This window comes from Tasmannia lanceolata, unplaced genomic scaffold (genome assembly GCF_043159265.1).
Source record: "Tasmannia lanceolata isolate RefF3 unplaced genomic scaffold, GAP_Taslan_0.1 ptg000023l, whole genome shotgun sequence".
NCBI classification, from domain to species: domain Eukaryota; kingdom Viridiplantae; phylum Streptophyta; class Magnoliopsida; order Canellales; family Winteraceae; genus Tasmannia; species Tasmannia lanceolata.
The window spans coordinates 3772571-3790808 of NW_027518700.1; the positions used below are offsets into that span (position 1 = coordinate 3772571).

The following is an 18238-nucleotide window of genomic DNA, read 5'->3' on the forward strand; positions in this document are numbered from 1 at the left end:
CACAAAATTCTTTTTAAATATATATGGTGTAAGCCCATGTAGTGAAGTATTTTTTAATAAGCCGGTAGGGGTCCCCGCAAAACCCCAACTTACCTATCAAAAAAGAAAAACTTGTACTGAATATTTTACAGCCTACACCATAGGATGATTCAAACTGTCCATTTAATGGGCCACAATATAAATTGATTGTTCCTAAAAAATATTTTACAGATGATAATCCAAATATGCCGTTTCTCTATAGACTGCATGGCTAGGATCATCGCATGGAAATGTGTTTTTTAAAGACACCCTATTTACGATGTGGCCCATCAATTGGACGGTTTGGATCATCCTATGGTGTAAGTTATACAGTACTGTTTTTTTTTTTTTAATAGGGAGTGTAAGAAATATGTTTTTGGTTTGCAGGCTTTGTCACAAAATTCTGGTTAGAATATATATGATGTAAACCCATGTACTGAAGTATTTTTTTAATAAGCCGGTAGGGGTCCCCGCAAAACCCCAACTTACCTATAAAAAAATAAAAATAAAATGTACTGAATATTTTACGGCCTACACCATAGGATGATCCAAACCGTCCATTTAATGGGCCACAATATAAATTGATTGTTCCCAAAAAATATTTTATAGATGATAATTGATATTTGTACTCCAGTTATGTCAATAATTGCACTCTGATAAGGGTGTGCTCATAAGTTATACCCGCATAAGGGATTTGCTAGCATCCATCGCATAAGGCATTTCGCCGATGGTTTGTTACATCTGACAGTAGCCACATGGGCTCACTTTTAGCAGATTTTGTCTTCATTCAGGAGGTGGCAGATGTCAGATGCAACAGACCATCTGCGAAATACCTTCTGTGATGGACGCTAGCAAATCTGCCCCCCCCCCCCCCCCCCCCCGGGTGCATAAATGTTGCATACGAACATGGTAGCAACTTTCGTACCAAGTTCATACCGCATTTGTTAGAGTGTATGCCCCAAAAGCCACTTTTACTTTTTGTGAAACATATATTTAATTAGGGATTTGCTAGCATCCATCGCAAAAGGCATTTCGCGGATGGCTTGTTGCACGTGACAGCAACCAGAGAGGCTCACTATCCAACAGATTTTGTCTTCATTCACGAGGTGGTTGATGTCACATGCAACATACCATCTTGCGATGGACGCCAGCAAATCCCATTTAATAAATGATTTTTAGTCTCCTGGTTCATCACTTCATTCTTGAACTCTTTTAAATTAGGGTTTTACACTTATGTCGCATCAAGAAGTACAGGTAACTGTACCTCGAATGGTCACCCGTAGAAATCATGTAATTGATGTCACCCAAAGTTAAGCGTGCTGAGGCAAGTATAGTACTATACAATGAGTAACTAAACCTCGAGAAGTCCTTGTATTGCATCCCTTACTCTTTAATCATTAAAAAAAATACATGATGACACACTAAAAAAACCAAAGCAAGCGAGGGTACAATTTCCCTAGAAGGAAATACAGGACAATCAAAGGAATAGCAACCTCTCAAGAACACAGTTACTCCTCTTGCCACTACCAATATTGGTATCAGATCAGCTCCACCTTATATGGAACATTAGTTATTGAGAAGGCTACAAGTCACCATGGAAGCATAGAGATAGGCTCAAAAAGACTTTCACAAAGATTAACAAAAGGACCATATATAAAACAATGTCACTTCTTTTCTTACGTGGTTTCTTAGCCAAACAAAACCAAAATTGCTAGTAGCCAAAGGTGAAATATCGTGCACGCAAAAGCCTTACAAAAGTAAGGGAATAAGACCAATATGGACTCACGAGTCCCACAATAGACTAAGACGTGACTACAGATCATGGCTTTTAGAAGGTGACCCTTCGGCACTTCTCTGGACGGAACAAAAGGCATATATATCCCCCATGGTTAAAATAAACCCGGAAACTAACAAAGTAGGGAGTGAATTTATCAAAAAATGGCCCTCGATATTGATATGCACACCCCCAAATTTCAACCCAACTTGGAGATATGGCATAGCTGAGATCTTTTTCGGCAAAAACTGATGAACAACAGTAGAATAGGAACTGTGACATGGATAGGTAAATGGGTGTTTTGTGAACTTTATCAGAGCCAGCAAAGGACTGTGGTCCATCACCACCACCATTCCCATATAACACCCATTTTCTGATTCAAAATATCTTAAGTTTATCTAATTTTCTTTTTTAATTCCCATTTATTTACCATTTTTCGGGTTTCGGTCAAGTCCGAAACCGAAATGTATGACTTTCTGAAATTTCGGCCAAAATTTTGAAAAAAATGCCATTTTTTATTTCTTTACAGAATTTCGGCCAAAATTTTGGTTTCAGCCAGGACCGAAATTCAAAACCATTTTTATGACTATTCTTCTCACACTACAAGGGGTGGCAAGGGAAGAAAGGGGGGCTAATATAACATTTCCCAATATTTTTAGGGCCCATTTGGATACCTTTCATTTTGTATTTGGATTTGGAATTGAGTTTTGAACACAAATTGAATAGATCCGGCAACTCGTGTAGAAGGAGACATAGAGGAAAGGGGGTACTTCCTAGTCGAGGGGAGAGGTTGAGGAGCAAAAAGGGTGAAGGAAACTGCCAGATATGTGGATTTCCAATTTCTTATTTCCTCAGCAAATTTAGAAATCTGATTTTTTTAGAAATCCAATAATTTGATTTGATCCAAATTACAATGCAAAAAGGGCTGCAAATGTGAGAAATCCAAATCAAAATCTTCTCGGCATCCAAATTGGATCCACCGTTTAGCTAACACCAAAACGGAAAAGAAAGAGATATGCATTATACTCTTATTATTGTGGGGGCTCGGCATGGAACTCCATGCCATGTTGTTCCATCCAAATCCAAACGATTATTGGTATCATGACCTTTGATTTGGTGGGCCCACATATGAATAGGCTTTATTTATGAATCATTGTAGTCTATCTTAGCCGTCCAATTAATAGAAATAGACAACAAAAAATAGGAAATCATGCAACAGTCAAAAGTACAGTGATCATTCGTTAGCCACAATTTCTTGAGTCGGGGCTGACTGACATGGATGGCCCACTTGAGCAATTCACCCTACCAATACACAGATGCCACGTGTACGGTCTATACAGCATGGAATGGAGATCTCATCCGGGAACGTACTAGTATTTTCCAGAAAAAGGAAAAAAAGTATAGAGAAATAGACAAAGTTGAGTACAAGAGATACGGAATATTTAAAAGAAAACAATCCTTTTGAAGAGAGAAAATAAATACTTTTAAAGGATCATAAAAAACCCCCACCCCTTACGCTCTAGCCTTTAATTCCAATAAACAAAGGGAACGGGATCACATGGTGGCATGTGATGAGGATGGAGACATGAGGCTTTTCTTTTTCTTCCTTTCTCCACCCCCTTTTTTACTCTCCCCACCCCCCTTCTCTTTTTGTAAAGGAAGTTTTTTTTTTTTTATAAAAGAAGTCTCCTACTTTGCCTTATTTGCAAAAGCAGTCTTCCTAATTTGTCAATTTACAAATAGAGTCATCAATTTTGAGTTAATTTTGCAAATCCATTCTCACCCATACTATGCATGATCTACTAAAAACACTTCCAAGAGTATGGGATGGGCTCTATAGATCGGAAGGTTAGGATCAACTTATTGACGGTTTGGATCATCCTATAGTGTGGGCCGTACAGTACTTTTTGAAAAATAATGGACTATAAGGCCTTTCATCGTATAAAAACTCAGTATACAATATAGATTTTGGTCATTTATGAGAGAAAAATCTACCATTGAGGCAATTTGGTCACAAATATATGACGAGTAGGTTTGCAAAAATACTCAAAACTGACTATATTTGTAAATTGACAAACTAGAAGTCCCCTTTTGCAAATAAGGCAAAGTAGGAGGAGACTTCTTTTGAAAAATAAAATACCATTTTAGTAACCCTTCAAGCATTTTTCACCTACCCCCTTTTTTTCTTCTCTCCACCCCTTTCTATCTTTTCACCCTTCTTGCACTGCGCATCTACCCCACCACGCACTACCAAAGTGGCTCCTTCTCTTTCTCTCTCTCTCTCTAAAGCACTACATATGATAATGTAGAGATCATTATACGGATCTCTCTCTCTCTCTCTCTCTCTCTCTCTCTCTCTCTCTCTCTCTCTCTCTCTCTAACTTATATTATCTATGCCTGCACTCCTTCATTTAACACCTTGCTTTATACCCCATTTTCTTTGAAGACTTTCAATCATCAATTCTTTCAGAGAGGAGAATCTTCAAAGTCCTTCCATTCTTTTCCACAGCTTTCTTGAACTTCTTCTCTTTAATTTCTTCCACTGCCTAGAAGTTCAAGAAAGCTGTGGGAAAAGATGGCAATTCTTTCACTCTCTACATAATGTATCATCTTTCTTTCTCATTCTCTCTATCTATCATATAGATACATGAGTACATGTTTGTATGAACATTCAACAGTGCAATTAAGAGAATGGTTTGGGTTTTTGTTTTCAATGTGAAACATGGACTTGTTTTTCTTTAATTTTTAATTATTTAATTATAGTTTTTTTTTTTTTTTTAAAAAATAATTAATACTATGCTTTGGATGGATTTGTAGCCTTCATATGTGTTTCTTCTTGTGATTGTTCTTGCAGATTAGCAGATCGAAATGTCCATATCCATGGTTTGAGTGCTTTCATTTATAATTTTTCTAAATCATCTCCCAGGAAATTTCACAATCTGATCTCTCTCTTTCTCCCCATTTTAACAGATAATCTGCAATTGCTTAGTCTGTGGTTAGAGGAGCCCAATGCAGCCAACAAAGATCAGAAGAAAAGAATTACATCATAAATTTGTGTAAGCAAAAAATTACATTTAGATGTTTAAAATATGGACATGCTAAATGACAAATTGCAATTAGGTTTTCTGATATTTTATATGGTGTAAGCCCTTATAGTCCCATATTTTTCTAAAAGTACTGTCCGGCCTCCACGATAGGATGATCCAAACTGTCCATTTGATGGGCCATAACATAAATAGGTTGTCCCAAAAAAAAAAAATTCCAAATGATGATCATTGCCCTTCGATTTTTAGAGGAAATGCATATTATTGAAACCTCTATAGATCGAAGAGCTATGGTCATCCTTTAGAAATAATTTTTTTGAGCAGAACCTATTTACATTGAAGCCCATCAAATGGACGGTTTGGATCATCCTATGGTGCAGGCCGTACAATACTTTTAGAAAAATACAGGACTATAAAGGCCTACGCCATATAATTTCACTGGGTAGCCTTCTTTTTTATTCATTTTATTTTATATAGGTGTTAGCCCGTATAGTCCTCTATTTTTCAAAAAGTTCCGTACGGCCCCACCATAGGATGATCCAAACGGTCCAATTGGTGGGCCACAGTATAAATAGGGCGCCACGAACATTAATTCCATAGGATGATCCCAACCCTCCGATCTATAGAGGTTTCCATAATATGCAGTTCCTTTATAGATCGGATGGCTAGGATCATCCTATGGAAATGATTTTTTAGGTACAACCTATTTATGTTGTGGCCTGGCCCATGCGATTTGGATCATCCGATGGTGCAGGGCATACTAGACCATAAGGGCTTACAACATTTAAAAACTCTATTATTTCAGGATCTCGAGATCAAGCATTTTTAGAGAAATCATGGATTCAGAAGAAAAAATCTTGTGGGCCCATGACTCTTGTTTCAACGGCTCGGATTCATTAACAGTGTTTACAGTGGAATTTGTGTTGAAGTTCAATTTTACCTACGCTGGCGGCCGCGTCTTCTGATCTGTGTTGAATTGATTTGATCTTGTCTCTATTTATTTAAGAATGTTACACTCAAACGCGCATCTGATCGGACGTGTATAGATGAATTATGATTGGCACATTGCAGTAAATCATGAAGTCAGATGTTTTTTGTCGTCTTTTGTAATTAAATGCTCCAATGGCATTTCGCCTAAATAATCTCTCTCTCATTTGCTCGTCCTTTAAAAATGACAGGGTATCCGTATACCTATCCCCACTCCTTTTTTAATAATGGCACACCCGTACTATCTTTTTCAATATTTTTTTTAATTTAGGGAATTGCTAGCGTACAATCGCAAAAGGCTTTTCGCGACTGGTCTGTCGCATTTCAAACCAGCCACCTCGTGAATAGAGACAACAGCTTTTGTCTCCATTCAAGAGGCGGCTGGTCTGAATTGCGACAGACCAGCCGCAAAAAGCTTTTTGTGATGGAGCTTAGCAAATCCCTTTAATTTATTATTAAAGTCTATTAAAATTCCCCAATGGAGAGTGTATGGACTTGGATGGTCCGATAGATCAAAAGGATTCACACATTAATGGACAGGATTTGGGCACAACATTTCTATCTAAAAGTTTGTAAAAACAGAGTTTTTAGTATGTTTAAAACTTGTTTTAAATGTTTCCATTAAATTAAAATTGGTCAATCTAACAAATAACTTATTACTGGCCTAGACAGGTGAGCTTATGACCCTATCCAAAGTGAAATGACTACTTTGGCTTTGCACTTAGCAGGACTTACAAATACACAATATTACTTAGATATTTGCCCACAAATCCATGGGATGATATTAAAAATTGATTATTAAAACTCAAGGACTTCAAATTCATGTATTTGTTGATGATTAACGGGTGATTTCAATGTCTGCATGACTCTAAAAATCTCCGATGGAGTCCCAGAGTCCAAAGTGTCCGCACATTTAAATCCAAGTCCCCAAAGAGTCATGGGCAATATGGAGAAGTCCGCACATTAATGTCCGCACGTTAAAATCCCGCACGACTAAGCCCTCCTAAACTATGATGGGTACAATATTCGACTTTTTTTCTAGAGTTCGCCAAACATGATTGGCAAATGTGTGGGAACCATACCTCTATAAAGGATGTTTGTGGTGGTCCCATCACCGGCCTTAATTGCCATTATTGGCAAAACATGATGGGTGTGGTGCTAGCAATGCTTATTTTTGGCACATTGATGCCTTTTTGGCATTTGGAATTTTTTTTCCATAATTTTTTCTATAGAAAATGATTTATCCTACATTGTAAACTCATGTTTCATGATTTTTTTCCAAATTTAAAAGTTTCCCTATTTTCAAGGAAAATTGCGGACCTCCCACGCAACCCCCCCCTTCCCCCCCCCCCCCCCCCCCCAACAAATGAGATTGAGAGCAACCCTTTATGGTTTAGGGTTGGGTTTATGGTTTAAGGTTTAGGATAAATGATAGACTAAAAAGAAGGAAAGAAAGAGCTTATAATGAACAACCAAAAAGTAATGTAGCATACTACTAAAGTACTAAAGCTTTAATCATCAAAACAGCAAAGAATGAAGGGAAAGAATTGTGTGTTTTCATGAAAATTTTGACACATTTCGAAGGTGATTTTTTTCACTGTTACGATTTTAGAAGCATTTCTAAGTTGGGTCTTCTTCCTTGTAGCATGAGCTTCAGAATGAGCTAAGAATTCGGTGAAATGGTGAGGAAGACTGGTTGGAATGTATAGACAAAATGGGCATCATATGAATGATTCATTTGTGGGTGAACCTCAATTCAATACGAGAGCTCGAGGCAATAATAACAGACCACGGATGAGCGCTGAGGGCCTTTGGAGCATTACAAATGTATTTAGTTGAGTTGATTTAGATATATTGTTTGGTGATTGACTATTCTAGGAAAATATGAAGAAATGACTTTAAAAACTAGAACCTTTACTTCTTTTTCTTTCAAAAATGATATGTTAGGTACCTAACCAATACGTCAAAAGCACCAGAGCTGGAACGTGTTAGGCTAATCCCATTAAACCTGTCACAGACAAGGCTGAGTCCACCTAGTCACTCATACCTAGGCAAACCCTCACTCGAAACCATAACATCAACCACGCAACCGCATCCGTCGTCTTAAACGGCCCACTTGTGATGTTGTGGCTGTCATAATACCAAATGTTAGATATCTAATCAATACACCAAAAGCTCCAGAGTTGATAGAACATGTTAGGCTAGGTCTTTTAAACATGTCCCGTACCAGTTTGTGTCCAACCTAGTTCCATACTGATGGGCCCCACTGGAGACCATAACATGATCGGATTTCTTCCACTCTCTACTTTTAACAAATAGCACTCTTAAGTTTATTACAATTTTTAAGTGGTCAATGATAGCTTTTCCGAGGGAAATAATATATTCGCCCCTTTTTCTCACTTGGGAAACCCGCTTGTAGTGTAGAAGGGTTAGTCATGAACAAGGTTTAAAATTTAGGTTTCGGTACTGGTTTCGGACCCTGAAAATTTGAAATTTCGGTCGAAATCCGGTACCACAAAGAAAATGGTACTTTATTCAATATTAAATTTAGGCCGAAATTTCGGTAAAATATTAAAATAATAATAATAAAAGGTTTTTTGGTTTAAATTTCGGGCAAAATCGAAATTTCGACCGAAATTTCGGCCAAAATAAATGACCGTTTTGGATTTTGTTGATTTCGGTATCGGTCTCCACCGAAATTTCGGATTTCGGTCGAAATTTAAAACCATGGTCATGAATACACTAGAGGGGCCGGGCCTAGATAGAAAAAAGGGGTGAATATATCACATCCCTTTTGAAATGTCTAATAAAATAATACATGCAAGTAGAGAAAATATGAATGAAAATAGACACAATGATATTGGCAGCATACAAAGGGTTCCTTACATGTTGGACCCACTAAAGTGACCACTAAATGATGTAGCTATCATCCGCGGAATAATTTTGTGTCTGACTATATCATTTTTCAATTATGTTTAGTAATTTTATGTGATTGCAACAATTTTTTTAACATCAAATTCCGATTTTTCACTTAAAAGGAATGAGAAAAAATTTAAAATTAAAATTTTAATTAAAAAAAATCTAATAAAATTTCCATTCCACCTCTTGGGTTGGGAAACAGCTTCCGGCATTCCCAGCTCTAATTCCACTCGAGTGTCAATTCTGTCTCCTTGATTCTGTCTATTTTTTCAAGCAAACACTAGAATCGGGCGAAATTGGAATCAGATATATCTTGATTCCAAAGCCTGATTCCGGCAATCCAAACGCACTGGTGGGCCCAACTTGGATTGCAGATAGCCAAAGAATCATTGTGGTTGGAAGATCCTAACGTGGGTCATTGGTCTCCACATAGAGAGGAATAAACAGAAAAGTCCTCTGTTGTCTGCATGGCATGCTCCCATTGGACGGTTAGGATTGTCCTATCGTTAAATTTCATGCGTGGAAGCACATCCACAGTAGGGCCCATCAGATGAATAAAAAAATCCATCTTCCAATGTGTGGGCCCTGCAAACAAGTTGCACTGGATCAATCCATCTCCATACACTCTTCTTTAATTTCCACCTCATAAATATTTAGGGTTTGCTAGGGTTTGACAGGAAACCCTAAATATTTTAAAGCCTCCTCCCACTGCAGTTGGTTCTGAGCATTTCTTCTGTTTTTTTTTTCTTATTCTTGAATGTTAATACTTAGTTGGAAATGATATTTGGGACAATATAAATGCTTTTTGCTGCAGCTCTTTGTATCACTTTGTTTTTTTTTTAAGATTTCTTTGTTATCTTATGAAGGTTCACCTAATCCCTAATCATCTTCTTAATGGCTTGCATAAAAGCCTGTATAAATCAACTGGGTGGGCTCCAATTGAGAAGACAAAACATGTGAACAGTCACGTATAAAGGCCTCGTAATGGATTTTGAGAATTGAGTTTGGGTCCAAAACTGATTATTTGACTCAAAATTAAGCGAAATTTGAGTCCACTAATCAGCTTTGGACTCTAAATCAATTATCAAAATCCAAAACGAACAGGGCCTAAACTAGGTTGTAACCTTGTGATTTTGAAAATTGAATTTGAGTCCAAAACCAAATCTTGGAAAATTGGATGTTTGATTCGCAGTGTAAAATGGATTTTGGACTCAAATCAATTATACATCACAGCATTATGTATTTGTGTTTTAATTAGTTGAGATGCATCATCAATTTGAGTCTAAAATCATGTCTACAACTACAGCCAAAATGATCAATTTTGCCTAGGGGTGCAACTTGGGTCGGGTTCAACCCGAACCCGACGGGTTGAACCCGAATTTGGGTTGGGTTGGGTTGGGTTTTTTTTTAAATCGGGTTGCGTTAGGTTGGGAAAAATCAACCCGAATTGGAAACCGGGTTGGGGTGTCGGGCAACCCGACCCGACCCAAAACCCGATTTCCAATTCCAATATGTATAAAATTTTTACTTCTATATTTGTTTTGTCATTATATAACTCAAATTTAGAAAGAAATAAAAAATTTGGTGAAAGTTGTCCTAATTAACCCTCTTGTTGGGGGACATCTAATGACTAGGATGAGATGGAAATACAAAAATAAAATGGAGAAATCAAACAAATGGTGAAATCGGGTTGGGTCCGGTCGGGTTGAGAAAATTACAAATCGGGTTGGGTCGGGTTGAGAAAATTACAAATCGGGTTGGGTCGGGTTGGAAATCGGGTTGGGTCGGGTCGGGTTGGGTCGGGTTGGCCTCAACCCGACCCAACCCGACCCGAGTTGCACCTCTAATTTTGCCAAGAATCAATTTTGGATTCAAAATCAATTCGCAATATCCGAAACAAAGATGGCCTTTGTGTTGGTAGATTTGAAACTTTTGTAATTTTTTGTGGTCAAGTAGAAATAGGACACATGCAATGAGATGGACAACAAATTTAGAACAAATAATATCTTCATTTTAAATCAGATCTTAATGAAGAGAAAAAACAAATCTTATTGAAGAGAAGAAAAAAAAAACAATTCATTCAGAACTGAGATTATATTAAAAGGCTAGAGATTGCTGGATGTGCAGATGAATGTATTGCTAGGCACACAAGTAGCAAGATTAAACTATTCAATGCTACCATGTGAAAAATGCTACAATTTTTTTTAAAAAAAATAAAATTTATTTGTTCAAGATCAGAGAAGAAAATTGAAGAACGATAATCCCGAAAAACCCGAGACTGATCAGAATTCTCAAGTAAATCTAGTAAACATCTTCAACATTTGAATCAAAACTTTGCCCAGATCCAGACCTGCATTATGTTCACATTAATATAAAACCTTATCATTGCCATTTAAAAAAATATTTGAGTTGAAACAAGCTTCCAAAAAATGAAATGCTAGTGATAGAGATAAATGTTTATTTTAATGGAATTGAAGAAATAAATGACAATATAAAAGGAAAGAGATCAACCCGTGGGAACACAATTTGAACAATACCTTGCATTTGATTTGTAGAAATTGAAATAAGTATCAGAGACGATACAAATGAACGGTGTGCAGACTCTTTCTGTATTCTCCCACAGCTTTATTGAACCGAAATCTGAGCTTCTGCTTTTACTTCAGTGCATGTCAGAATATTGCAGTTCAAGAAAGCCGTGGAAGAGTACAAAGAGGGTTATCTGAAGACACTCCAACTACAAAAGAAAGAAAAAAGAAAAAAAAGAATCGGTAGTTAAAACCCAAAAGAGATGTGGCTTAAGAGAGTAGAGAAGTAGGTATTTATAGAGTCTTATAGAGGAAGAGAGAAGAAGGTTCGTAGAGTTGTGTAGGATAAAAATAAAACCAATCCCAAGAAGAATATTAGGACGACAAAAACAAAGCCATCTCCTTTGTCTACTTTCCATATAAAAAAGGCGAAGACTTTTTTTGGGGGCCAATAGAAAAGACTAGTGTTTTGTTACTATTATAGAGAAGAAAAGGTTAAATAACTTTAGGATACTGATATTGGCACTACCGTGTTTTAATAATTGCACTAATTTCTCTTATTTTATTATTTAAACAGTTGTTAAAGGTTATTACAGTCTTAAAAAGATTTCAAAAGCCAATTGAAACAGAAAAGACAAGTTGAGTTTGTGCAATTATTAATACATGGTAGTGCCAATATCAGTAGCCTAACTTTATTTAAAAAGAGATTGGAAAAAAGAATCCGAATCTAACGGCTATGGTAGGCCATGAGGGACACACCTGGTGGGGCCCACGAGAAATGGTGGGGGTGTCGTATGTGAAAGGGCCAAAAACACATGGTAGCATGTGAGGGTGGGCCCACCGTGAAAGCGTGTGAAAATACACCCCGTTTTTTCGGGCGAGAGTCGTTTTGTCGGAATGGGAATGCAGACATTTCTACTTAGGACGATGTGCACTCGCGTTTACCCAAAGTGGGGTCGGGGTGCGTAGGTTAAGAGATCCTGGAAAGGGGTGGCAAGTCTAAAAACGAGCTGGCATATATATTAAAAGAATATTTTAATAATATTATTTTATTGTGTTTTATCACATGCCCGACACGATTGGAGGATTCACGATTTGATTTAACCCACGACTTTGTCTTTCATTTTTCTCTGCTTCTTTGGCTCTTTGCTTGCTTTGTTGTGGGAATTATAAGGAATTTTGGAATAAAATAATATGAGACTCGTCTCATGGAGAATGCAAAATAGACGCATGCTCATTGGATATGAGTCCCACCTATTATGATTTAACGAGAAATTATATGATGGGGAATTGCTAGCGTCCATCGCAAAAGGCATTTCGCGGCTGGTCTGCTGCACGTCAGACCAGCCACCTTGTGAATGAAGATAACAGATTTTGTCTCCATTTACAAGGTGGCTGATCTGACGTGTGACAGACCAGCAGCGAAAAGCCTTTTGCGATGAACCCTAGGAAATCCATATATGATGTGTGGCTGTAAAACCGTTATTTTTCAGAAATAACAGTACATGCCCACACCTTAGGATGATCCAATCTGTCCATTTGTTGGGCCACAATGTAAATAGGTTGTGTGCCAAAAATCATTTCCATAGGATGATCCTAACCCTCCAATCTATAGAAATTTCCATAATATGCAGTACATCTATAGATCGGAGGGTCAGGGTCATCTTATGGAAAGGATTTTTGGGGCACAACCTATTTACATTGTGGCTCAACAAATGGACGGTTTGGATCAATCCTATGGTGTGGGCCATACCGTACTTTTTGAAAAATACAGGTTTATATGGCCACACATCATATAATTTTTCATGATTCAGCTGTTTCCCCCACTTTTCAGTTTTCAGTGGGTTTTTTTTTTTTATGACAAAATAGTCGTAAAACTATCTAAAGGGGGGTGTTTTTAGTAAAATTGAGGGTGGTTTTTTCCTGGTCTGGTTTGGATTCGCTCATAAGACATCTAGCTTGCTATCTGAATCGTCCATTGTCTGGGCCCCACCTAAGATAGGTTGAAAATCACAGGCAGAACATACTCGATAATTTGATCAAAGCAACTTCTCAGCCATTGGATTTAATGTGGGGTCCATCAGATCTACATGCTAGATTGAAGATTGAGGCCATAAAAAATGTGACAACGTGCATGAGAACGATCCAAAAAAGTAGAGCTTGGGAAAAGGCATGCAGAGAAGATGAAGGAGAAAACCACCCCTTCTCTTTATTTTTGACTTGTGCTAGTCTATGTGAAGTTTAAATGGGTGATTAGGGAGGGTGGAAAATCCAAAACAAGAGTGTGCCAGTATCAAATTTGTAATAAAAAAACATGAAGTCAGGCTATATAGAAGTACAGAAGACAAGCAACAGTGACTTAACTTACCAATATCACTGTTTAATTTTCCACACAAGTTGGAACCATGTGGAGTTTTATTTTTTTACTCTTTAGCTAAGACTAATTTTAAAAGAGTTTCCTTATTCAATTCAAGGCTTGTTTGTTTCTACTGTCACAGTTTTCTTGGAAAAAAACTTTCTTTGGAAAATGAGTTTATTAGCATTTGGGTAACTTAATTTTGATGGAAAAGTATTTTCACGATGAAACTTTTCTTTGTTTTGGTCTTGGATTTGTATTCAATGAATCCAAAATTCATACAAGTTCAGTGTTTATTCTTTAGACAAGCCTCTATAGTGTCATCTGATTCAACTTTTTTATCTTTTATTTAGAAGAGATTCCTCATAATAATAGAGGGTTGGTTTGGTGAGTAGTCCGATTTCATTGAATATAACAGCATAGCAATTAGCAGCCAAGAGCTGGCAAACACTAAGGCCATGTTTGGCAACCATGGAATCTTTGTGTGGGAGAGTCGGAGAGACTTGGTAGGGTGGGTGTGAGGGGAGCATGAAAAGTCCCTAAACAGATAAGCAAGGCATTTTTCAGCATTTTTTAGGGATTTCCCTTGATCTCCACTCATATCCTCTCAAGTCTTCTCTCACTCCCACCTTCTCCACCCATCTCTTGCAATTTGGCCCACAAATATCCCATGGAATAAATTTTCATGGTTGTCAAACATGCCCTAATTAGGGCCATCCTTTAGAACTTTATTTAAAGCCTCTCCATTTTGTTGAACCGACATTAGTAGGGGTGTTCATTATTCGGTTAAAACCGAATAACCGAATTGGTTCGGTTCGGGTTTTTTCCTTTTCGGTTCGGTTTCGGTTTTTTTTTTTTTTTTTTTTTTTGGAAATTCGGTTATTCGGTTTCTGTTTCGGTTATCTCAAAAAAAAATTCGGTTAACCAAATTAACCAAAATTATGATAAAAACCATTATTTTTTCAAAAAAAAAAGTGTTATATGGGCACTCCGTAGGATGATCAAAACCGTCCATTTGATTCATCACAACTTAATTAGGTTGTGCTCAAAAAATCATTTCGATTGGATGATCATAGCCCTCCGATCGAAACCGAGTAACCGAATTTTTAATCGGTTCTGTTTTTCAAAATTTTGGTTCGGTTACTGTTATCGAAATTTGATAACCAAAATTATTTCGGTTTGGTTATAACCGAATAACCACCCCCATACATTAGTGTCTTTCCCTTCAACTTCTCCCACTTATATTAATACTTTGATCTTCTTTTACCTCTTGCCCATGGGATTCGATTTTGATCACATCACTTTTCAAAACATTGTATTGAATTGGGAATGGTATGATGCACATTTGAAAAGGGTTGTCTTTTCTTTTAAGGTAATGAAATTAAATAGAGGGCCTATGAGTGAGGTACTCTTTCCTATCAGTTATTAGTCTTTCAAATTTTATAGCCTTCTACAATGCTTTGAATGGGTTGCTTTTAGGCCCATATTCGGTTGGAATCCCCCAGAAAAAAAAAGAATGCATTGAATCCTTTCTAAGACAAGACATTCGTCCAATGCAAATAATACAACTCAATCAATCACAGATCAGAAATGTGCTGAAAGTGTGTGTATACAGAGATGGTCTGCTGCATTAAAATCACACCTTCAATTCATGTGAAAAGATGGCATTAAAAAATGAAAGTGTATGACATCAGCTACCATAAATCAATTCTATTGTGGTGTGTTTGGATTGTGGGAATCAGGTGCTGGAATTCGGATCTGATTCCAATTCCACCCGATTCCAGCATTTGATTTAAAGAAAGAATGGAACCATGGGCATAATTGACAACGGGGCAGAAGTAGAGGCTGTTTGGATGTGCGGCATAGACACTAAGAGAGTTATGGAATACGTAGTTAACAGCCTTCAGCTGAGATTCTCTAATAGTTTCTTTTCTTTTCTTTTTTGAATTGTAGACTCGCTAATAATTTATCATGAAGATTGTAGAGAATACTCACTATTAGGCCAAAAATCGGTAACAGATACGGCAGTGACGTAGGAGCTGAGCTGGAGGACCCGAGGAGCCGATGTGAAAGAGCTGAGTCCTGCGGAACCGAAGTGAAGGAGCTGAGTCCTACACAAGGAACAAACGAGGTCAGAAGACCAACCCGGAGTCGTTACTCCGGACAGGCCCTTCGACACTCAAGTCAGTATGAGCAGGAGTGCAGAGCGAGTTTAAGAGTGGTGGTTGGGAAGTTATTACCCTTTGGTCTAAGCCCTGAAAGGCTTTTTATAGAGGCAAACCTGGGGTGGTTGGATTACCTGGCCCAGGACAGGTGTTGGCCTCTTACAGGTTTAAGTTTACCTACTCTTAGGTAATTACCAAACTACCCTTGGCCGACGCTAGATTTGTGGTGGGCCATCCTGGAGCCACGTGTCAACAACTAATTGGCTGCAATTTTTCATACCCCATCAGTTGCCCCCCAGTTCTCCAAGTCATTATAGTGGTTTGGGGAAGTGTGAGGAGTTATATTCCTGAACGGGGGGAGTCTGTCCAGCGAAGCCGTTTGTCCGGCCCGCGGAATCAGTCCGGAAATTTTGTCTATCCGGCTTGGAAATCAGTCAGGAAATTTTGTCTGTCCGGCTTGAAAATCAGTCCGGAAATTTTGTCTGTCCGGCTTGGAAATCAGTCCGGAAATTTTGTCTATCCGGCTTGGAAATCAGTCCGGAAATTTTGTCTGTCCGGCTTGAAAATCAGTCCGGAAATTTTGTCTGTCCGGCCAGGAAATCAGTCCGAAAATTATATCTGTCCGGCTTGGAAATCAGCCCGGAAATTTGGTCTGTCCAGCCAGGAAATCAGTACGGAATTTCGATCTGTCCGGCTTGGAAATCAGTCCGGAAATTTTGTCTGTCCGGCTTAGAAATCAGTCCCGAAATTCTGTCTGTCCGGCCAGGAAATCAGTCCGGGAATTCTATCTGTCCGGCTTGGAAATCAGTCCCGAAATTTGGTCTGTCCGGCCAGGAAATCAGTCAGGAATTTCTATCTGTCCGGCCAGGAAATCAGTCTGGAAATTATGTGTGTCCGGCCTGGAATTCAGTACGGAAATTATGTCTGTCCAGCCTGGAAATCAGTCCGGAAATTATGTCTGTCCGGCTTGGAAATCAGTCCGGAAATTCTGTCCGGCCAAGCCGTCTGTCCGGCCAGGAAAATCTGTTCGGCCAAGCCTTCTGTCCGGCCCGGAAAATCTGTTCGGCCAAGCCGTCTGTCCGGCCTGGGGAATCTGTTCGGAAAATCTGTCCGGCCTGTGGAATCTGTTCGGAAAATCTGTCCGGCTAAGCTGTCTGTCCGGCCTGGGAAATCTGATTTTTGTCGTCTAGTGGACGCATCATATTCTGTCCGACTTGGGCCGGACTGATTTTTGTCATCTAGCGGACGCGTCATATTCTGTCCGAATTGGGCCGGACTGATTTTGTCATCTAGCGAATCAAGCTATATCCTAGTCGGCTTGAGATGACCAGAATTTTGTCCTGTAGCGAATCACGCCTAGTCCTGGTCGGCTTGAGGAACGGATGAACTGGAAACTGATTCAGGTCAGCCATTTCGGGTCGACCATCTGAGGTCGGCTGAAAAACAGATGAGCTACAACTTACCCTTCTTCGGGTTAAGTTTTACCCATGCGTTATATCCAGTCTGGCTGGAGATGTTCTAAACGGCTTAGGATGACCAAGTTTTAATAAACTTAGGTTTTTGCAAGGGTTTGGTTTTCTGCCCGGGCCCGTTTCTGATTAGGAGTGCGCTCCCGGTCTTTGTGGAGACGAGCCAAGGCGAACCAAACAGCGAGTACCCAAGTTTTAGTGAACTGGGTTTCTGAGACGGTTTGGTTTTTCTGTGCAGGCCCGTTCCCGACCAGGAGTGCGCTCCCGGTCTTTGTGGAGATGAGTCGGGGCGAACCAAGCAGCGAGTACCCAAGTTTTAGTGAACTGGATCTCTGAGATGGTTTGGTTTTTCTGCGCGGGCACGTTCCTTACCAGGAGTGCGCTCCCGGTCTTTGTGGAGACAAGCCGGGGCGAACCAAGCAGCGAGTACCCAAGTTTTAGTGAACTGGGTTTCTGAGATAGTTTGGTTTTTCTGCGCGGGCCCGTTCCCGACCAGGAGTGCGCTCCCGGTCTTTGTGGAGACGAACCGGGGCGAACCAAGCAGCGAGTACCCTAGTTTTAGTGAACTGGGTTTCCAAGTAGCTTTGGTTTTTGTTGTCCAGGCTTGTTCCGGACCAGGAGTGCGCTCCCGGTCTTTGTGGGGACGAGTCGTGGCGAACCAAGCAGCGAGTACCTTAGTTTTAGTGAACTGGGTTTCCATGCAGCTTTGGTTTTTGTTGTCCGGGCTTGTTCCGGACCAGGAGTGCGCTCCCAGTCTTTGTGGAGACAAGCCGTGGCTAGCCAAGCAGCGAGTACCCTAGTTTTAGTGAACTGGGTTTCCAAGTAGCTTTGATTTTTGTTGTCCGGGCTTGTTCCGGACCAGAAGTGCGCTCCCGGTCTTTGCGGGGACGAACCGTGGCGAACCAAGCAGCGAGTACCCTAGTTTTAGTGAACAGGGTTTCCAGGCAGCTTGGGTTTTTGTTGTCCGGGCTTGTTCCGGAC

The 18238-nt window shown here is 39.2% G+C and overlaps 1 long non-coding RNA gene across 1 annotated transcript; it reads left to right on the top strand.

The window, feature by feature from the left end:
* Positions 1–4146: 4146 nt before the first annotated feature.
* LOC143856414 (uncharacterized) lies at positions 4147–5990 on the top strand. The gene is made up of 3 exons (XR_013238192.1): positions 4147–4675; positions 4763–4848; positions 5642–5990. It is a non-coding gene; the product is annotated as an uncharacterized LOC143856414 (long non-coding RNA).
* Positions 5991–18238: the final 12248 nt, after the last annotated feature.